We start from the raw sequence: 23,916 nt of genomic DNA, 5'->3' as shown, positions 1-23,916 counted from the left end.
TCCTTCCATTTCTATTTTTTGGAACAGTTTCAGAAGAATAGGTCTTAATTCTTCTTGAAATGTTTGGTAGAATTCCCCTGGAAAGCCATCTGGCCCTGGGCTCTTGGTTTGGGGGAGATTTTTGATGACTGCTTCAATTTCCTTACTGATTGTAGGTCTGTTCAGGGTTTCTAGTTCTTCCTGGTTCACTTTTGGTAGTTTATACATCTCTAGGAATGCATCCATTCCTTCCAGATTGTCTAATTTGCTGGCATATAGTTGCTCATAATATGTTCTTATAATCGTATGTATTTCTTTGGTGTTGGTTGTGATCTCTCCTCTTCCATTCATGATTTTATTTTTTGGCTCATTTCTCTTTTCTTGTTCATAAGTCTGGCCAGGGGTTTATCAATCTTGTTAATTCTTTCAAAGAACCAGCTCCTAGTTTCGTTGATCTGTTCTAATGTTCTTTTGGTTTCCTTTTCATTGATTTCTGCTCTGATCTTTATTATTTCTCTTCTCCTGCTGGGTTTAGGCTTTATTTGCTGTTCTTTCTCCAGCTCCTTTAGATGTAGGGTTAGGTTGTATATTTGAGAACTTTCTTGTTTCTTGAGAAAGGCTTGTATTGCTATATACTTTCCTCTTAGGACCGCCTTTGCTACATCCCAAAGATTTTGGACAGTTGTGTTTTCATTTTCATTTGTTTCCATGAATTTTTAAAATTCTTCTTTAATTTCCTGGTTGACCCATTCATTTTTTAGTAGGATGCTCTTTAGCCTCCATGTATTTGAGTTCTTTCCAACTTTCCTCTTGTAACTGAGTTCTAGTTTCAAAGCATTGTAGTCCAAAAATATGCAGGGAATGATCTCAATCTTTTGGTACCAGTTGAGACCTGATTTGTGACCTAGGATGTGATCTATTCGGGAGAATGTTCCACGGGCACTAGAGAAGAATGTGTATTCTGTTGCTTTGGGATGGAATGTTCTGAAGAGATCTGTGAAGTCCATCTGGTCCAGTGTGTCATTTAAAGCCTTCATTTCCTTGTTGATCTTTTGCTTAGATGATCTGTCCATTTCATTGAGGGGGGTGTTAAAGTCCCCTACTATTATTGTATTGTTGTTGATATGTTTCTTTTATTTTGGTATGAATTGGCTTATATAATTGGCTGCTCCCATGTTAGGCATAGATATTTACAGATAATTACAGTTGTTAGATCTTCTTATTGGATAGACCCTTTAAGTATGATATAGTGTCCTTCCTCATCTCTTATTATAATCTTTGGTTTAAAATCTAACTTGTCTGCTATAAGGATTGCCACCCCAGCTTTCTTTTGATGTCCATTAGGATGGTAAATGGTTTTCTACCCCCTCACTTTCAATCTGGAGGTGTCTTTGGGTCTAAAATGAGTCTCTTGCAGGCAGCATATCGATAGGTCTTGTTTTTTTTAATCCAATCTGATAGCCTGTGTCTTTTGATTGGGGCATTTAGCCCATTTACATTCAGAGTAACTATTGAAAGATAGGAATTTAGTGCCATTGTATTGCCTATAAGGCGACTGTTACTGTATATTGTCTCTAATCCTTTCTGGTCTATGTTACTTTTAGGCTCTCTCTTTGCTTAGAGGACCCCTTCCAATATTTCTTGTAGGGGTGGTTTCGTGTTTGCAAATTCCTTTAGTTTTTGTTTGTCATGGAAGCTTTTTTATCTCTCCTTCTATTTTCAATGACAGCCTAGCTGTATATAGTATTCTTGGCTGCATATTTTTCTCATTTAGTGCTCTTAATATATCATGCCAGTCCTTTCTGGCCAGCCAGGTCTCTGTGGATAGGTCTGCTGCCCATCTAATGTTTGTACCATTGTAGGTTACCGACCTCTTGTCCCAAGCTGTTTTCAGGATTTTCTCTTTGTCTTGGAGACTTGTAAGTTTTACTATTAGATGTCAGGGTGTTGATCTATTTATTTTTATTGATTTTCAGAGGGGTTCTCTGTGCCTCCTAGATTTTGATGCCTGTTTCCTTCCCCAAATTAGGGAAGTTCTCTATTATAATTTGCTCCAATATACCTTCTGCCCCTCTCTCTCTTTCTTCTTCTTCTGGGATCCCAATTATTCTAATATTGTTTCATCTTATGGTATCACTTATCTCTCGAATTCTGCCCTCATGATCCAGTAGTGTTTATCTCTCTTTTTCTCAGCTTTTTTATTCTCCATCATTTGGTCTTCTATATTACTAATTCTCTCTTCTGCCTCATTTATCCTGGCAGTTAGAGCCTCCATTTTTTATTGCACCTCATTAATAGCCTTTTTGACTTGAAGTTGGTTAGATTTTAGTTCTTTTATTTCTCCAGAAAGGGTTTCTCTAATATCTTCCATGCTTTTTTCAAGCCCAGCTAGTATCTTTATAATCGTCATTCTGAACTCTAGTTCCGACATCTTACTAATGTCCATATTGATTAGGTCTCTGGCAGTCGGTACTGCCTCTTGTTCTTTTTTGTGAGGTAACTTTTTCCATCTTGTCATTTTGTCCAGAGGAGAATAGATGGATGAGAGAATAAAATGCTAACGGGGTAACAACAATCCCAGAAAAATATACACTAAACAAATCAGAAGAGACCCAAACCAGGGGGAAAGAAAGAAAAAAGGGAAAAAAAAGAACATGATCAAATATGATCAGGCTGGTGAATAGATCAGTGCCACACACTAGATTTGGGGTGTATTTTGGTCTGTTAGAAGAAACTGCCTCCCATAATCTTAAAGAAAGAAAAACTTATATATGTACAAAACTAAGGGTAAGTATGATGAAGGGATAGAATATGACTGTAAAGATGAAAATTATAAAAGATTTTTATAAAAGGAATCGATAAGAAGTTGGTTGAAAAAAAGAAAGAAGGGGCACCTGGGTGGCTCAGTTGGTTAAGCGACTGCCTTCGGCTCAGGTCATGATCCTAGAGTCCCTGGATCGAGTCCCGCATCAGGCTCCCTGCTCAGCAAGGAGCCTGCTTCTCCCTCTAACCCTCCCCCCTCTCATGTACTCTCTCTCTCTCATTCTCGCTCTCTCAAATAAATAAATAAATCTTTAAAAAAAAAAGAAAAAAGAAAGAAGAAAAATTTTTAAAAAACAACAGCAACAAAAAAGGGAGAGAATGTGATCAGACAGGAGACTAGAACAAAGCCATACACTAGAGATTTAGGGTATATTTTGATCTGTTAGAAGAAACTATCCCAAAATTTTAAAGAGAGAACAACTTATATATATACCAAAAATAAGGCTAACTACTACGAAGGGATAGAATATGACTCTAAAAATGAAAAATAAAAAAGATTTTTTAAAAAAGGGATTGATAAGACAGTTGAAAAAGGGAAAAAGAAAAATTCAAAAAAAAAAAAAGAAAAAGAAAACTTAAAAAATTAACTTTGAAAGACTAAGGAATCGGGGGTGAAAAAGCCATGGATTCTATGTGCTGTATTCCCCTAGCGCTGGAGTTCTGACGTTCTCATTGATTGGTAAACTTGGTCTTGGCTAGCTGGTCTTGCTGATCTTCCAGGGGAGGAGCCTGTTGCTGTGGTTCCCAAATGTCTTTGCCGGAGGCGGAATTGCCCTGCCCTTACCGGTCCAGGCTAAGTCATCTGCTCGGGTTTGCTCTCGGGAGCTTTTGTTCCCCTCAAGCTTTCCGTACAGCGTTGGGGGATAAGAGTGAAAATGGCGACCTCCCAATCTCTGCCCCGGAAGAGCCGAGAACTTGGGGCCCCACTCCTCAGTGCGCCCCCAGAGAAAAGCAGTCCATCACTCCCGTCTCCCCGGTCTCCAGCTGCACTCCGTGCTCACCTGGCCTGTGACCGAGCGTTTCTATCTCTGGCACCCAACCCGGTGTGGAGTCTCCAAACCCAGCAGATCCTGCTGTGCAGTCCTGGGGGAGGAAGGGGAGTCTCCCCGGATCTGCTGCTTGTTGGGTCCCTGCTGGAGGAGCAGTGGCCCAACTGCCATGGATCACAGTTTATGGCAACCCCGAGCTGAGAGCCCATGCCTTGGCTCCATCTCTGCAGCTGGCTTTCCCCCTCCGATCCCTGGGAGCTCTGCCGCACTCAGGCACCCCCGGTCTTTCTGTGAGCCTGAGGGTCCTGAGGCCACGTTGTCCCACGAGGGTTCCACCCCCCACTTAGCCACTGGAGTGACGTCCCTCAGGGGTGCAGACTTCTAAAAGTTCCAATTTTGTGCTCTGCAGCTCTATCACTTGCCGGAAGCGGCCGACGGAGGCCCCCTCCCCCGCCGTCTATCCTCCCGAATATCACCTCGGATTCACTTCTCCACACGTCCTACTTTCCAGAAAGTGGTTGCTTTTCTGTTCAGAGAGTTGTTGCTCTTCTTTTCTTCAATCTCCTGTTGAGTTCGTAGGTGTTCAGAATGGTTTGATCCCTATCCAGCTGAATTCCTGGGACCAGACGAAATTTAGGTCTCCTACTCCTCCACCATCTTCAAATTTACTCCATCAGTCTTTTTAATTGTAGACATTCTAATAGATACGTAGTGGTATCTAATACACAGAGAATGGTATTATATCGCATTTCCCCGATGAATGATACGATCTTTTTTATGTGCTTACTTACCTTCTTTGGTAAAATGTCTCTTCAAAACTTTTGCCCATTCTGAAGGAGGTAGTTTGTCTTGCTGTCAAGATATTAAAATTCTTTGTATATTCTGAATACAAATCCCTCATCAGAAATTGATTTTCAAATATGTTCTCCCTGTTCATGATTTATCTTGTCATTCTTTTAACATGTATTTCAAAAAGCTGTTCTTAACTTTGATGAAGTAGTTTATCAATTTTTTCTTCTATAAATTATATTTTGGATGTTACATAAAGAATGTGTGTTAAAGCCAAAATCCTTACAAAGACCTGCAAGATTCTAACTGAACTACCCTCCTCCATTATCTTCCTGACCTCATCTTTTACTATGGATTCCTCTTTTCTCAAGCCAGACTGGCCTCCTGCTCCTTCCTGAACAATGCAGATGCAGTTCTGTCTCAGGGCATTTGCACTTGCTGTTCCTTTTCCCTGGGATTCTCTTTTCTCAAATATCTGCAGGGCTCACCTCCTGGTCTCCTCAGATCTCTATTAAATATTAATTCAGTGAAACTGATCCTGAACTTTCTTTTAACAACTACAATTCTCCAACATTTCCAATCCCCCTACCTTGCTTTGCCTTTGTCCACAGTACTTTCTATCATGCTGTGTATTTTTCTTTATTCTTATTTTCTGATTCCCCTACTAAAATATAACCTCCATAAAGCCAAAGATTTTTGTCTGTCCACCAGAATTCCCAATTAGAATGTTACCTGGCAGTTAGTAGGTACTCAGAGAATATCTGCTCAATGCATGAATGAGTATCTCAATATATATATTGATTTTGTCTTCATAGTTATTTGATAGTTTGGCTAGATTTAGAACACTAATTAAAAATTACTTTTTCTCACAAATTTTTAGATAAACTTTTCATTTTGTAAAAATTTAAATTTACAGAAAAGTTGCAAAGATAGTATAGAGAGTTCCCCGTGTCCCCATCATTTGGTTTCCCGTACTACTAACATTTTATATTACCATATTATAATTGTCAAAACAAAGAAAATGACATTGGTACATTATTATTAACCAAACCCCTCACTTCTCTCACAATTATAAAGGCAATTCTCCAATTCTCTCTAGTTTGTAGACTGCTAATAACAAATATAGTAAGTCTGATTTTCATTTTTCTATGAGTAGGCCCATGATAGGCCCCACATATAGTCATGGGAGATCTTAGCCAAGACAGGCATGAATCCATTGTAACTTTCTCTTCTGTTAGTAAAAAGTATTCTATCTGGCAGAAAAAGAACAACCACATTTCCTAGCAGATTCTTCCATCAAAAGTCCCAGCCACTCCAGATGCAAATTAATAGTGGCCTTTCTGCATTCTTGAGGAAAAGTTATTCTGCTAATCAAAACCGGGGGTATTATAAAATCTCAGATGAAATTAGTAACCATATTAGCAGAACATCAACTTATGAGAACATTCCAAAGGAGAAGGATGTTCAGTAAGGAGCACTGCAGGGAACTGGATATATGGAACAATTAGAGTAGATGGAGACCGACCTTGATGGTGCAAATGGCAGGCATCTGTAATTTAGGTTGTTGTTCCTTTGCCTGGTCTCCAGGGGACACTGTGTCACCTTGCCTCCTTCAGAGCAGGAAGCCTGCATAGGTGTCTGACTTTAGAAAAGTCTACTAAAAAAGGCTTAATTCCCCCCGCTTTCTCAAGCTCCCAGCATTCATTATGTGACATTTAAGTGTTAGCTGCCTGGAACTGCCTTAAGGCTGGTAAGGACCTGGCACCACCAGACTGGTATTCTCAGGAGCTTGGATTTCCATGTGTTCATCATTCTTAAATGTTTTAGGACTGACATTGCTTTAGGCCTATAGACTACTTAAAATCTAAGACCCAAAAAAAAAAAAAAATCACCTAATATTTAAATAATATTCATTTGTCAGAGAAAATGTGTGTGATGCAGATTGTATTATTTTCAAAAATAAGTGGTATATGGAGTTCTAAGAAGAGTCAAGATGCTTGAAACCAGCTTACTGATGAGTCAGTATTTTAGGGGAAAAAAAACAAGTAACACTTATTTTTCCAATAACTGATACCCAGTTGTGCCCTGATGAGCCTTTTCTTCCACTAAATACTAGGTTCTTCAATGACATCTTGACCAGCTTCCTTAACTTTTCTGTCTCTCTTGATTATGAAGCCTTATTTCAGCACTTACACTCTGCCCTTACTGGAGGATCACTATAATTATATACATGGGCTACTACCTGAACTTATCCTGAGCTGAGGACTCCCAACCTTGTAGTTCTCTGGATACATAATTTAAATAAGCTTAGTCTTGGTTTTACAGTTTCTATTTTCCAAAGATATCCCAACAATCTATTACCTACAATATAGCCTTGACACTTCTCTGGTCAAGAGGTGGAGTCTATGACCTCTGGCCTTCACTCTTGTGACTAACAGAATAAATATTGTGGCAGAGATGACTCACAGGACTTCTAACACTCAGTAATAAAAGGCTATGCAGCTTCCACCTTGTCTGTTGGGATACTTGCCATATAAGAAGTCTGACTACCCTAAGGCTGCCATGTTGTGAGGAAACCATGTTACACAGTGAGGCCACATAGGGGTATTCCAGTCAGAGGTCACTGGAGGTATCCCAGGTAGCAGTCCTAGCCTTTGAATCTTCCATCCGAAGTACAAGATGTGAATAAATGAGTCTTCAGGTTATTTTCGCCCTTAGCAATCGAGTCACTGCCCCCATCCTTTAAGTATTCCCAACCAAGGACCCAGAGAGAGATCATGGAGCAGAGAAAAGCTGTCCCTACTGTGCTCTTTCTGAATTCCTGACGTAAAGAGTCTGTGAGCAAATTAATTTTTTATGCCACTAAGTCTAAGATGGCTTATTACGCAGCAATAATAATTGATATACCTAGGGTCCTAAAAATGAGTCTATCCTCTCAGTTGTCTACGGTATTTATATGTTTAAGGCAAAAGTAACTTTCTCTAAACCTGATAAGTTTAATGATTCTTATAATGACTTCTGGACCATCAATATAGGTAGAGCAGATAATGGAATTTAAAAACTCCCAAATCCTATTATTTATACTTCTAGGGAGACACAGTCACATTGGTAGGAAAGGTAGACCAACTTTATCTGTATAATTCAGGTATTACGATTTCTACCTCTCCACATATTTTGGTGTAACTTTTTAGTCATGAAGGAGCGTCCTGCTTTTTCTTAGGTATAGCTATGTAGTAAGGAGACTAAACCCTATTAGGATGAACAAATTTTATGCATTGATTTTAACTAACAAGAAACCCAGGTAACATGTCAGAGAAATTCTTTATCTTACTTCATTATATTAATCATGAAAATGTCATGAAAATCATGAGGCCAGGGAGCCTGGGTGGTTCAGTCAGTTAGGTGTCTGCCTTTGACTCAGGTCATGATCTCAGGGTCCTGGGATCAAGCCCCTCATCAGGCTCCCTGCTCAGCAGCAAGTCTTCTTCTCCCTCTTCTTCTCCCTCTGTGATCTCTCTTGCTCTTGCTCTCTCTCAAATAAGGGGTAAGGGGATGGGTTAGCCTGGTGATGGGTATTAAAGAGAGCATGCAAACAATGAATCATGGAACACGACATCAAAAACTAATGATGTAGCGTATGGTGATTAACATAACATAATAAAAAAATAAAAATAAATAAATATAGAAAATCTTAAAAAAAAAAAAAAGAAAGAAAGAAAATCATGAGGCCATGTTCACCATGGCTATTTGTTTCTCTAGAACTTTCTATATTTTTCCTGGGCACCCAAGCTGTTTATTTATGTCAAACTGCCCAAATGTACTTATTGACATACCCTGTGTAAGGCCTTTCTTAACTTCTCCAGTTCCTATTTTTAGGGTACCATTAGCTGCAATCTCTTTATACTAAATGATCCATGTAGAGATAAGAGAGAGCAAAGTTATCATTATGTAGACACACACTGAGCTTCCAGTATTCAGAAATTTGAAGCAAAGCTCTGAGGATAATAGCCAATGCTTATTATCCCTCTGTCGGTACACTGAAATTTGATTAATACATTTTATCAGTGGTTAAAAATTATAGCAATTCCACTTTCATAAAAGAGAGTGAACAATTAATGTATAGATTATATTCTTTGACCATCCTGAGAAACCATTCAGGGCTTGGCTAGAGTTTTTAGGGAGAATGTGTTAGAGTCTTCTAATCCCCCCAGTTTTTAGAGACACAGACGTTTCCACTATTTTTCGTGACATCCTGTTCCAACAAGTTGGTCTGCAGGTATGAAACAATATTTTATATTCAAAGCCAATGTCTAAACCACATGCATCAGACTATCTTTAATTTGAATAATATGATGTTAAACCCCAGAGAGGGAACCTAAAAAGTCCCTTTAATTCTCTAAAGTGCAGAGTGCTCATATAACAATTAAATTTACATAAGCCCTCAAAGTATCTATATAATTTAAGACCTAAAATACCTCTACAATTTAATTGGATTTGGGAAGTTTGGTGAACTGGACGAGTAACGTAATGATTCCATATTTACCAGACTTAAATATTGGGTAAACAATATTTAATATTTTAATTATATTGTAATATTTAATTTATATTTAATATTTTATATTAAACATATTTATAATATTTATATTAATTTAATATTTAAAATATTTTAATATTATTTTTGAGTGGGAATTTATCCTGTGGGATCAGAATTGTATCTAAAGCCAAGAAAGTATTACTTACCCTACCATCTCAAGAGAGCCAATAGCATACCCCCCTAGTAATGAGAGTGTTATACAGCAGAAGCCAAGAAAGTTTTGGGAAAGAGGGATGGATTAGTTATATCAAGTTCATATATTTAAAAACACAATGACAGGGCGCCTGGGTGGCTTAGTTGGTTAAGCGACTGCCTTCGGCTCAGGTCATGATCCTGGAGTCCCAGGATCGAGTCCCGCATCGGGCTCCCTGCTCGGCGGGGGGTCTGCTTCTCCCTCTGACCCTCTTCCCTCTCGTGCTCTCTGTCTCTCATTCTCTCTCTCAAATAAATAAATAAAATCTTAAAAATAAATAAATAAAAAATAAATAAAAAATAAAAACACAATGACAAGAAAAAATATTGCCAGGTCTAGCAATTAGGAAAAGTTTTGGCAAAATGGTAGGAAATAATGCCAAGATGAATTGAGTTGAAAAATTACAAATAAATTAAACTAATCAGTATAGAACACTCAAGAATATTCGAGAAAGGAAGACAAGAAACTGGATGGGAGCTCAAATTAGATGCTCTGATAGGAAACTAAGGAAGAAAAGTGGAAAATACTCAAAATGGAAAGCAAGGTTGGAGATGATGAAAGACAATGAGGCAGATCAAGGTCACTCAACTGGTTTAAAGAATATGTAGTTAGTTGATATTATCAAAGAAGTGATTTGTTCAGTTTTGTAGAAGAAATTCTGTAAGTAGTCAGTAAAAGGGTCCAGATGAACTTTAAATTCCCACCTTTGGATTCTTGTGTTTAGCTTATTGGTCATACTACCCCGTCTTTCAAAACATCACACACTGAATGTAAAGCTTTTTTAAATTAATATATTTCTTTTTTAAAAAGGTTTATTTATTTATTTGAGAGAGAGAAAGAGATGGTGGGACCATGGGGATGACAGAGGGAGAAAGAAAATCTCAAAAAGACTCTCCGCTGAGCATAGAGCCTGATGGGGGAGAGCTCCCATGCCCCTGAGATCATGATCTGAGCCGAAATCAACAGTCGGACACTTAACCAACTGAGCCACCCAGGCTCCCCATAATTAATATATTTCTAACATGTTTTGTAATGAGCTCTTGGAGATTGTAATATAATTGCAGCTATGCTCATTTTATAACACTGAATTAAATATTTTTAAAAGCATATCAATTTCTATAGTACAAATTAGGCCTTAACACTTTTATGCATAATGAAGATATCAAAAATGTGGAATTCCTCTAAAAATTACCAAGAGGGGCACCTGGGTGGCTCAGTTGTTAAGCGTCTGCCTTCGGCTCAGGTCATGATCCCAGGGTCCTGGGATTGAGCCCTACATCGGGCTCCCTGCTCGCCGGGAAGCCTGCTTCTCCCTCTCCCACTCCCCCTGCTTGTGTTCCCTCTCTCGCTATGTCTCTCTCTGTCAAATAAATAAAATCTTTAAAAAAATAAATAAATAAAATAAAAATAAATAAAAATTACCAGGAAAGTGTTAGAAGATGAGGTCTTGTATAAATGCTAATAATTTATCTTTTCACATATCAGACGTTTTCAGAGTTAACCTTATGCGGCCATAATTTGCAGCAAAATTATAAAATGAACTTTCAAAAAGACTTTAACATTTTGCATTTCTAGAAGATTATAATCATCCCTATGTCCTCTGAGGCTTACAATTTGATAGCGCACCAGTCCTAATAAATAGACCAGTTCTGCAGTTCTAACATAATCCTATCACATCTTATTCTTAGATGATCATTAACACTTAAACCCAATGATTTGTTCTTGCCCTTTGCTAATATATGCTGTCATCCCTTGTAAAAGGGATTAAAGGAAACAGAGAATGTGTTCTCCCTGGGGAGAGAGATGCAGTTTATGATAAAGCGGCAAATAACCCTCATGAATAACTCCTCTGCAGTCCTTATTATGATCCAAACCTTTAACCTATGCCAAGAAAACAAACAACAACCGCCCCCACACACACACACATACACACACCACCAACAACAAAACAAAACAAAACTGCCAGGACAAAATGGGCCCAAGTGCAAACCAAGCAGAAAGAGAATCCACTTGAACAACATCTGTGTTCAAATGACTTAAAGCACCACAGGTAAGTTTCTATACCTAATTCACAACTACTTTGAATTTGAGATGCCTGTGGAATAGTCTGTTTGGCCAAATACTGAACAGAATGCTAAATCTCTTACAAGACAGGGTGCCTGGGAACAATCTGATGATTGCTGCTTTAGCTTCTCCTGTGTAAGCAGTTGATATCCTGGTGATGGGGCTTTCACAGCTGCCCATGTTCTGGACTCTCAAACCAGGAATTCACTCCATCATGTTACCTCAAAGCCAAGAATATTCTCCTGAAAAGGAATCAGGAAAAACTAAAACTAAAGACCAAGCTCATTTGCCTCCATGAGGGTGGGTTAGTAAGGGGAAGAAAAAGTCAACTAGCCTCTGAAGTCAAGCAGAAAACCACCGCTGGAGAAATCCCCTCAAGCTTCTCTTTTCATCAATCTTCCTCCAAGATGTGACAACTACCTTAAAACAGCAGAAAGCAATGGGCTCATAAATTACTGTTGAGTCACTTCAATATTTGGTTAAATAGTAATTTCCCCTGGTGGCTGAAACCAGACAGGATGTTCTGGTATTCATGATTCTTGGCTGTGAGGCTTATATCTCATTTGGGATCAAATGAATAGACTCTTCATTTTCTAAAGCAAGCTGGATTAAAAAAAAAAAAAAAGGATACAGCCATCATCAGAATACTCAAGAGAAAACATAGAAGTACAAGACCCCACAATAAGGATGAAAACTTTTCAGATTCATTTTTCAAAGGCTCCTAAATGCAAGTATTGGGAAACCTCCTCCTGGCGCAATTAATGAAGTCTGTGCACTTAAAATGGACCAAAAGAAAATTTAGAATCTTCATTATAATTAAAAAGAGCTCCATTGTGAGACACCAAAGGCATGGGGTAGAACAGAGTAGAATACTTACAAAGGAATTAAGGTAATAAACCTAAAAATCTGAAGAAGGTCAAGTCAGAGACAATTCTCTTAGCTAGAGCTAAGGTTTTCACTATTTCCTTAGGAAGGAGAAAGTAAAATGCTAATCTCAAAACCCTAGCCTACAACATTATAGTTGTCAGATCTACAAAATAACTGAAGTCTATAATGTTCCAGGTCTACAACTTATGTTTATTCATTTGCAATAAATCCTTTTATTGTTCACATGAAGCCCTTCCAGAAGTAGGACAAATCGGGGCGCCTGGGTGGCTCAGTTGGTTAAGCGACTGCCTTCGGCTCAGGTCATGATCCCAGGGTCCTGGGATCGAGCCCCACATCGGGCTCCCGGCTCAGCGGGGAGCCTGCTTCTCCCTCTGACCCTCTCCTCTCTCATGCTGTTTCTCTCTCACTTGCTCTCTAATAAATAAATAAATAAAATCTAAAAAAAAAAAAAAAAAACAGAAGTAGGACGAATCATGATGTGGCCCTTGCAGGGTGTGTGCTCAGAATGGGCAGGTCATGCAAGCCTCACCTTACAGAACAGCACCTTAACATTTATTGCTGAATACAAGAACTATAACACCTGATTTTACTCATTCTTTGAAAAGCATTCACTGAGCACTTACAATGTGCACTGCCTTCTGAGAAATAAAAAGATGATAATTTGTGGGTGGTAAGGAGAAGGTTGCAAAGGCATACAAATAAATACCAAGTGAATGATAGGTCGAAATCTCCTGATTCCCCCAGAAGCTGTTCCCCTAGCTGTTTTGTAATGGCATTTGGCCACATGTCTCTTACAAACATTTCCACTCTATTGTAATTAGTTACTAGGGAGAAGAGACTGACATATTCAAGTTTGTATTCCCACAGTATTATAAATACAGTGGGTGCTTTGGAGTATGTTTTTGGAATGAATGAATGAATTCAGGGGACAGAGACTAACTTTCAGTTCATGTGATCTGGAAAGACTTCAAGATTAAGGCAACTCAGCCACAAAGATTATGGTAGAAAGAAATCATAGTGGGAGATAATTTAGAGGAAAATGCCTCTAGCCTGGATAACACAACCGGGAACTTTCCATCCTGTCTCCTAATTCACAGAGTTTTCCTTCCCTATGACCTTTTCCTAGATCAGCCTTCAATATGTGGCACCTATAAGAAAATAAATTATAAGACAAGTGGAGATGATTTTTATATTAATTCAACTTTTGCAGACCTATTCAGTTCATGGAAGAAGAAGATAAAGATTTGATTTGAATTTTCCAGATAAATTACAGCTGTCAACATAGCTATATCTGTTGAAGTCCTGTTCCCTTAGGACAGTTTGTTTACTATATGTTGTGGATTGAATTGTGTCCCCTTAAAATTTCGTATGTTAGGGGCACCTGGGTGGCTCAGTTGGTTGAGCGACTGCCTTTGGCTCAGGTCATGATCCTGGAGTCCCTGGATCGAGTCCCGCATCAGGCTCCCTGCTCAGCAGGGAATCTGCTTCTCCCTCTGACCCTCACCCCTCTCATGCTCTCTCGATCTCATTCTCTCTCTCAAATAAATAAATAAAATCTTTAAAAAAAAAATTTCGTATGTTAAAGTCCTATCCCCTAGAACCTCAGAATTTAACTATATTTGAAGATAGGGTCTTTAAAGAGGTAATGAAATTGAAATGAGCTCATTAGGACGGGCCCTAATGCAATACGACTGATGTCCTTATAAGAAGAGGAACTTGGAGCACAGATAGGTACAGAGGGAAAATGATGAGAAGACACATGAGAAGCCAAAGAGAAAGGCCTGGGACATAAGGAACCAGCCCTGCCAATGCCTTAATCTCAGATTCCAGCTTCCAGAACCCTGAGAAAATAAACTGCACTTGTTTAAACCACCAGCTCCAACCAGCAAAATAGTACACTGCACATAAACTTTGTAACACTTTGGCCATGGTTCAGTGGAAAAGTCTGCCCATCTTTGGCCCTCGGATTAACTGATGAGAGGAGGGAGAGGGGCTCCCATTCTTGGGTGGAGGTGCTATTATGTGCAAACCGCTGGCCCTGGAGATAAATGACCCCTTAGGGTGACCCCCAACTCCCGCACACAATGCAAAATCATCCCAGCCACTGGACTACCTTCGAGAAAGAAAGAAAATAATTCTGTAACAAGACCGTGACCTCTAGTGGAAGCTGCGCAGAATTACAGAGATCCCAGTAAGTCTCAATCCTTAGAGAGAACAGATTTAAACGTTAGAGTGACCTCGGAGGAATTTCCAAGGACAGTAGTGTTAATCGCAACCACTTAGTAAGTCCAAGTTGAAAGCAAGTGTAGAAGAACAGAAAATTGGAAAACTTGCAAATCACGTTAACATCACCACAGACGGCAAGGCAGGCAAGACGGAAAAGCACATGCACAGGAGTGTCTCCACGCTCACGTCCTGGGAGGGGTTTCTAGCTCATCATTGAGCATGTGCTGGGGGGACCATAGCGGAGCCCCCCCCCCCAGAGTTGCTGGGTGAGAACCTAAATTTCAAGAAGGTTCCCCAGGTGATCTATAAACATTAAAATTTGAGAAGCACTGTAGTCTGGCTTATTCGGAAAGTGGACATTTTCGTGCTGTCTTTGGATTTTCTCTAGAAGTCCAGGTGGGGAAAGGCAACTCACCCTAAAGCAGCCACTACCCAGGACACAGTTCTAGGTGCTAAGTTCCTAAGCTCATTTTTCTGCACGTAACTACACATGGTACAACTACTCATAAAATATACAGATTAAATTAATAAATGTTCAAGTGGTCACTTTTTTTTTTTTTTCCTTTTAAACTTTTAAAACTCCACTAATGACAGCTTTGAAACCCTGATTTCTAGGGGTTTCCATGAAAATGTCAATCCTTCTAGCCCTCCTATTAATCATCATCCTGCTGTCAGGGAAGCAGGGAGTTTGAATTTTAACTCTTCTTAATGAATATATTTCACATACCAAAATTATTTCAGCAATTTGCTTGGCAGGTCTAGAAGCCGTTACTAAATTGCATTCAAATGCATTTCAACTGTTTCCTAAACCGACGACAGTTTTTCTTCACAAATGATTCTCCAGCATGGTACAAAGAAATAGACATTTTTGTTCATCAGGAACGACATTTTTTCTTGTAATCCCACCCCCCCCAAACCAGAGTATATTAATTTAAAACTGTAGTTCATTTCCAGTGGTGTTTGAGTGACTGTTTAATAACCAGCTTTCAACAACAACAAAAAAAGGTGCAACCCCGACTTGTAGCATTTGCCAGTTTCCAAGTGCACCCATCCCATCTTGAGTAATTCCAAGATACCAACATGATCAGAGTTGGGAAGAGATGTACACAACTGCCTCATGCCAGTGCTGACAGGGACCACTAGTTACTTCCAAAATACTACCAAACACCCACCCCCATTTCCCAAGCTGTTTCCTTATTAGCTTCAAAATACATGTCGGTGCACAATATGTGTACTACACAACGACACGGTCTTAATACACACCGAAACAAAACTACCAATTTGGGGGGAAAGTACTACTTTTATTAATGATGGGATTAATGTTTTTCTCATAACAGTAAGATGGTTATCTGTCATAAAAACTTAATGCTACTTTGTATGAAACTTTCAGGGGCATAGATATGAAACAGCAGTTGACTCAAAACTTACTCTAAAAAGCTTACCCTCGGGGCACGCCTGGGTGGCTCAGTCGATTAAGTGTCTGACTCTTGATTTCAGCTCAGGTCATGATCTCAGGATCATGAGATCGAGGCCCACAGAGCCCCACGTTGAGCTCCATGACAAGATTCTCTGAACCTCTCCTCTGCCCCTTGCCCCCTTCCCTCTCTTTAAAAAAAAAAAAAAATTAAAGCTTACCCTTCCCATACTTGTCTGTTAAGGAGCATCCAATGAAGAAGGCTAACTCTGTGTTTGGTGCCTTTACAACTACTATAAGATAGTCTCCCTAGTTACAGCAACCCATCTACCACCATTCATTACCAATTGCTTTTTGTTGGCAAGTTCAAGGCCTTTCCATCTCAGCCAGTCATGCCCCTGGCAGTTCCTGTGCTCCATCTTTAATCTCTCCATCTCACACCAGAAAAAAATAACTTGTCTAAATTTTTATTAATTTCCTAAAGACCATGAGCTACCTCCTAAATTAATTCACTGATTCTTCAGCATCAATGCCACAAGACAATGGAATGCCACTGTTAGGGGTTTAATTCTATGTTCCCCAAAGATGTTGAGGTCCTAACTCTCCATACCAGTTAATGTGACCTCATTTGGGAATACAGTCTTTGCATAGGATCAAGTGAAAATGAGGTAATCAGGATGGGTCCTAATGCAATATAATAGGCGTCCTTGTGAAAAGAGGAAATTTGGACACAGAGCCAGGCATGTCTGGAGAGAAGACAATGTGAAGAGACCCAGAGAGAAGACAGCCATCCACAAGCCAAGGACAGAGGCCTGGAATACATCTCTCCTCAAAAGGAACCAACCCTGCCAACCCCTTGATTTCAGATTTTCTGGCCTCCAGAACTGTGAGACAATAAATGTCTATTGTTTAAGCCATCCAGTCTGTGGTACTTTGTCGTGGCAACCCGAGCAAATGGATACAGTCACCATCAGAAGAGGTATGGCCCACGTAATTGTTTTTTACTCCTATCCAACTTAGAAAATTAGTTATACTTTTATTCTTGTAAAGCTTGACCAAATTCTAGGTTATTTTGATAATAATGTCATGGTCAGTATCTGCATTCTGACATGTTTTCATAGAAGGAAGGAAAAGAGTAGAGATACAACTGGCATCATCCACAAGCCTGGCTCTATCAGTAAGAGGGTGAAGCACACATAATGATTTGTCATAGCGTCATAATAGAAAACGTGGTTGAAAAATCCTAAAATGTGATACAAAACTATTAATAATTGCTAATACACTTACTAACCCCTACTAAAGGAGACCTAAATGTGTAAATAAAGAGACCTTTACCCATTCCTCTAATGGAGAAATCTCTGAGACTCAAAGCAGATTGGTGTGGAAGATGTGCTGAGGAAGAAAGTCCTCCTTGGCACCCTTCCAGTAGACTCCACAGTCCACCACCAACTCCATTTATGTTAATGGTGGGCTCTGAAAATGAGTTTCTAAGCCCAAAGGCATAAAAACAGAAACATAACGCTGAAACTATGCTCGAAACTCTCATTTTTGAATCATAACATTTTAGAGCCTGGAGGGACCCGGGAGGCTCATATTTTATAAGAAAGAAGTGAAACCTAGAGGTACTTCATGAAGGCTGCAATGAGTGGGAAAACTCAACTTCGCTTCTGGGTTTCTTTCCTTCTCACTCCAACCAGCAGAAATGGAGCTTAAGAACCTGATCATGTCTCCTAGTTGCCTGAAGAGCTTTTCTAAAAATGCAAATTTCCAGGTCTCAAACTTAAAAATTCTGATTCAAATCTCAAGTTTGGTTCACGGATCTGTAGTTAAACTCTGGGGGAGATTTGGCCATGTAGTGAGGTTTGGAACCACGGTGGAAACAATTCTGCCCAGAGACCTATGACCTTTGATCTGCTTCTAATTCCACTTGGACCCAGCCCTGTGTGATGATTACAATGTCTTCTCACATCCTGAGAAAAATGCTAAGAATCCTGTGGACCTGCTTATCATGCCCAGCACACTTACACTGAGCCTTATACTGGAGAAGCTGCTCCCCCCGACTCCTGGGCAAGTTCTAAGTACACAGAATATTTTAGAGCTGAAGGGGAAAAAACTACCCCCAAATTTCTTAAAACAACCTTCTTGAATATTCTCATTTCATACTCTTTGACTTCTGTTCCTTCACATGCCTGAATACAGTCACTTTGCAGCCTCCCAGATAGCCATGTGCCCATCCACCCCGGCTGAGATGACTTATGTCAAGAAAATTGTGATAAGCACAGGTTTCATTCATTTTCAATCACTGCTGTATCTCCCAGGGGGAGGAGAGCTGATTTAAAAACAAAACAAAACAAAAAATTAATAAAACTATGGCATAGTGAATCATAATTACTTATAAAATGGGATAGTTCATACTGGGACACAGGGTTTCCTGGGGGCTGTGGAGACTGAGGAGAACGCCAGAGAAAGCTGAACTCAGGACTCTGCAGCTGGAAGTAACTTGTTGCTGGTGGCAATGAGCATAGGGGCTGTAAACCACAAGCTGTGGGACCAGGGTGAGTTTCCGTCTAATTTCTGGACGTCCATTCTGAACTTTCTCACTCTCACACTTGAAGATCCCACACAGCATCGTAAGGGGAGACTGAAACTCTAAACTTTAATAAGGGGGATGGTCGTACTGGAGATTTCACCCTTGGAACATGGCTCTAAGAGTCTCTGTCTTCTTCATCCCCACTCTACGGCCTGAGGTGAGACTCTTATCAATGCTGAACTACTTCAGCAGCCCCTAACTGCTTTCTCGCCTCTAGATGCATCCATACTCATGTAGCAATATCCTTCCCATTCAAGGTCTTCACTCTCAGTATCTGCAGCTCCCATTCCCCACAGTGATCTCCGGGCTTCTGGGAAATGGGAACTACCTCCTTTGTGCATCTCTTTGGAGATTCCTGCCCTATAGAGCCTATAACAATGGCAGGGTTTCTTGGCCGAACTGGAGAACCAGAGGAAGATATGGAATAGCCACATTTTGAAAACTTCCTAGTTGGTCCGTCTCTCTCGAGAAACCATATTTCTTTGCAAGGTGGGGAATGAGGCTTTTTTGGAATTTGTGCTTCAGAGTCTAGAGTTGGCCTTTTGCCTTTGTTTTCAGCCCTGAAACATGAGACTAGCTCATGAGACTGTGGCAGACAGCGTGATTAGTACTAAATTCAACTTCAGATTCCTTCAGGTCTCTTCAGAAACTGCATTCTGAGCCAAAACTGTCCCACCTTTTCAGTAATGAAATAGATACACCACATTTTTCTATTGACATTATGTCTGACTTTGGGTTTCGTGAGTCCATAACAAAATGCTTTCATAATGAGCAAAGTATCTTCTGACACAGAGACATACTGCACAAATCACCTCATGAATATGAACCTGTGGCATTTTAGGTTTAGGTCAAGCATTTACTCAGTCCTTCGGTATCACGGAAGAACAGGGATAAACCTTCCAGCACTCTGGTATGGACTCCCCAAGAAGTGATTCAGAGATTCAGAAGCTTAACTACAAGATGTCAGAGAAATTCAAGTCACTGATCTTTCTCTCAGGGACATCTATCTACAGAGCTGGAGAGGCACAGACCCACCTGGCACTTGTCTTAGGAGATCACAGAAAGCTCCCAGACACCTGCAATGTGGGAAAACTCTTCCTCCTGCCTGTGCCTTCAGGAACCAGCACTGGCCAGGCCAGAACTGAGATTTTCCAGCCACCGTGGATCCACCATGGCCATTTTAGGAGCACAAAGCCCTCAATTCCCTGGCTTTCAGGGACCTCCATAAAGGAAGAAGAAAGAATTAGAGAACTCTCCCCTCACTGGCTTTTCCTATCTTCTACCCCCAGTTACCCCTGCCTGGACAAATATACACAACATAGCACTATTCTAAATCAGAACTTAGGAGTCATGGAGCATCAATCACCATAACAGCTAGAGCAATTTCAGTCCATCTGGTAACTGCTCATCTTTGGAGCATAAACCACTGAAAAAAGTAAATAAGGTACACGATGTAGCTAGAGGTCAGCATTTTCCTACTTCTGGTATCTCTTTCATTCTGCAGATCTGTCTCCAACTTTAAGCGTCACCTCTTTCTGGGACTGATGTCTTCTCTGTGGTCATTAAGCCCCTGATGTCATGGCAATGTCAGAACCTTCCAATCTATGCAAGGCTGTCTCAGAAATTTGTTCTTTTAACCCTACTGACATTCTGTCCGGGTCTTGGCTAGTGTGCCCCTGTGATCCTACTCGCTGGGAGCGTGAGGTCAGTCGTCTGTTCAAAGGAGATGGTGGACACAGAAGTTTCTTCCTCTTGAGGCCAACAGGGAGGACTCTTCATTCAGGCCCAACTCTCAGAGAGTACCCGAGGCAAGATCTCAGCTTTATTCCCTACCATCCCACGTCTTGACCAATCCAAATGTAGATACAAACATTGCTTTCATTCTGAAACCTAACTTCAGCCGGCTTTCTGCTTCTGTTATGAGTCTCCCCTCTGTGTTTCTCCCACAGGTGCTGACTCCCTCATCCAAATTAGCTTTCACAAATACCTCAATTTACAAAAGCTATAAATAAAATTCCATCAATGGGACTGGAGATGATCTCTGAACAGGGGCACCCAGGTTGAGAATTGGTGTCCTGACCTTCCCTGGGCTTCTTCAAATTCCCCAAAGGTGGCTAATTGCCTTTGACAGATGAGCAAGGGCCCGCTTCTTGACAGCAAGAAATCAAGGACCTCTGAATTATTCCAAATAAAAACCAAGAAGCATATAACGATAAAGCTAAATTCATACATTCTTTAGGAGATGGAAAACTTCAATCATCCTCCCTGTGCTTTGGAAAATTCATGAATAAATAAATATGTTAATGCAAATAGCTCCCACCTCAGAGACGGTTTGTAAGAGGATGCCCTGTCCTTAAACTAAACTGCATTCTAAAGCAACTCTCCCACCTGACAGTCCATCTGGCAGAATTGGAGAGTAGGACTGACCTTTACTCAGCCTGTAATCTGAACATGTAATTGATGACAACCTCCAAAAGGATACTAACATCTGACCAGGTACTATTACATTTTCAAGGTAATTTGTGTCATAATGGTTGATTTAAAAACACGTATAAGCAAGCGTATGCAGTACAGAATATAATTACTTGTTACTTCTCAGGATCTAAGAGAAGCAGAATGGATTTTTAAGAATCAATACACAAGCCTAAGCCAAATGGATTGTTCACTGGAATCTGTTCAGCTGAACCATGGACTCACAATCCCCACATGGTCCTCAGCCGAGCTGGGTTAAAATGGAAGAATCCCAGACTACCCACTCCCCACTCGAGGAAATTTTAGGTGTCAGAGGGAAGAAAGGCTGCAAAGCAGTCCCAGTGACCAAGAAATCAGAGTCTGAGACAGTTTCAGGATGAACCAAGTTCTATGTTAGAGCAGGAGAGAAGGCCCTAAACACCAGGCCTGGTGCATTTTTCTCCCCCTTGAAGTGCGTTGTTCATAGCAGCCTGGAACCACGAGCATTCTGGGAGCCTGGCGCCCTGGAGGAGTGGCAGCCAGAGATGTGACGGGCTGAGAGGAGAGCATAGAGCAGGATGTGCGGGACCCTCCTGAATGGAATGTGTCCTAGCTGCTAAGGCAAGAAAACCAGAGTGGAGGGGGCGGTATTTTGATTCAACAAATGATTCTATGGACAGTACTTTCCAGAACCCTGTGCCTTAGTGCGTCCTTGGGTAAAATGAGTGTGGCAAGGAGGCTTTTAGGGTGAAAAGGATGACTTTTCTTCCAATGGCAGGATGCACTGATGAAAAGAACAATTTCTGGATCAAAGGCACTCGCCTGGCCTGGACTAGGCCAACTGACCAGGGTGACAATGGGACACATTAAGCTTCTGGTCACCCCAGAGCCTGCAGAAGTGGCATCGCCTGGTCCTAGGACTTTGCACTGTGTCTCTAGCCACACATCAGTGGTAGGACTCAAGGGCTCAAGGGGTGCCACAATTTTTTCAAAAGTAAAAAAAGATAGATTTGATTTACTTTTAAACATTCACATAGCTATATAATGATTTGGGGGCTGGCAGGAATTTGTGAAAGAGAAGGGAGGCATTGGGGACAGGGAGAAAGCTATCCCATATCCATGGGATAGTCAAATACTGAATACTTTCCTGTCAAATAAGCTAACTCAAAGGCCAACACTCATAGCCACATAGTCAGAGGCAATGTCATATTTATGATATCCTTGTTTATTTTACTCTTAGGGACTGATTTTTATCAACCTACATTCCAGACTACATTTTCTAAATTTCATAATCTGGATTCTATCATTGTAAATCAGAAGCCCACACATTCAAACATCACTTAATCATTAATAACTCGCACAGGCATAATTTAAAACACATACACATGATTTAACTTTGCTTTCAGTGCACAATGGAGATGAGTAAACTTCACAAAGCTCTCATATTTACAAAAGTAATAATCCATGCTTCTTTAACAACAGTTGTCTAATAAATAAAATTGAAGCAATAAATATAATTGGAACATCTATCGGGTAAGAAAAACATAGAATCGTGTGCAGATATGGTTTACTGTCATGACTCATCATTTCCGCAACCCTCTTCAGAATAATGGGAAAAAAGCACCTAAACGAATGCTAATTCAGAGTTCAGACCAAAAGTTTCCTAAGCAAAAATTCTAACTCTTGTTTTTTGGTTAGTAGAGAAGGTCAAACACTAACGTCATTTATAAGTAGGGTGTGATGGTAACAGATGAGCCTTTTCCCCACTCTGTACCTCTCTACCAGAAATGTGGGATCCAGGTGTCAGCTATTCCATACTTAAGCCTCCATCTGGACTTTCTAGAAGATAATGGGCATAAACATACTTAGTATATAACCCAGCAGGCACTCCATAACTATTATTTTCTCATCCCATCCTCCTTCCAACATTACTAACTCACCTGATTGTAATTAAGTCTTGTTTCCTTAAGGCATTGGAGCTTGAAATGAAATATGAACAAACTCCACTGTCAAAAAAAATACACATAAACTAGAAGACCCGACTCTTCCCAATCTCTTTTAAGTGTCCTGTGCCTATAAAAACCATTTCTTTAGCTCTAATACCCATCTACCAGCAGGTCACCATCACAGTCCTCTGCATCCTCTCTGCACACAGCATGATGTCCCCCTCGTCAGAATCCCCCATGTTAGCCTTGCAGGGATCCACAGGAGATTGCTAGGGATCCAAGTATTATCACTCAGAAAGGGAACATTTACTCCCAAGTGCTATCAAGTATCATGACAGTACAAAATGGCACTACTTTCAGGATCAATATATATGTTGTTAGTTTTAATATCACTTAGCTATAATAACAAAAGGAGGGAAAATCTATAACCTACATCTCTACCTCATAGCCTTATGTTATCTATTGTGTTTCCCAAGACCATGTATCTCCTTTACCATGGATGACTGATTAAAAACCTATATATATACTCTGCTTTACAAGCATTTACTTATTTATTACTAATGCTCTAATGCACAAAGTTCCACTGTTTTCTTTAATAGAAATATTGCAAAACATTAATACTTCACTGTTATGGGAAAATGCAAAAAAGAAATGTTCCCACTGAGTACTCCAGAGGCCCCTATTATGCTTCATACCTCTCACATAAAATAACTCATGCATTCATTCAACAGTTATCAAGCTCTACCATGTACCAGGTACTGTACCCACCAGATACTGAACTCACAAGAGTGAATAAGACAGAAATGGTCCCACAGAAATTACATTCTAGCGAGAAAGACTCAAACTAAGCAAGCTAAAACTCTTCTTAAAGTCTCTAAAAAGATGAGCAGGGTGTTGTGATGGAGATTAGTAATGCAACTGGCAGACGAGGACCTAAGAGAGGGGGAGCAGTTGGGAAAGGTCATTTTGA

Source organism: Mirounga leonina, unplaced genomic scaffold, assembly GCF_011800145.1.
Source record: "Mirounga leonina isolate KUSES-001 unplaced genomic scaffold, KU_Mleo_1.0 Mir_168, whole genome shotgun sequence".
In the NCBI taxonomy this organism is placed as follows: Eukaryota; Metazoa; Chordata; class Mammalia; order Carnivora; family Phocidae; genus Mirounga; species Mirounga leonina.
Note: the sequence above shows the minus strand (reverse complement) of the source record.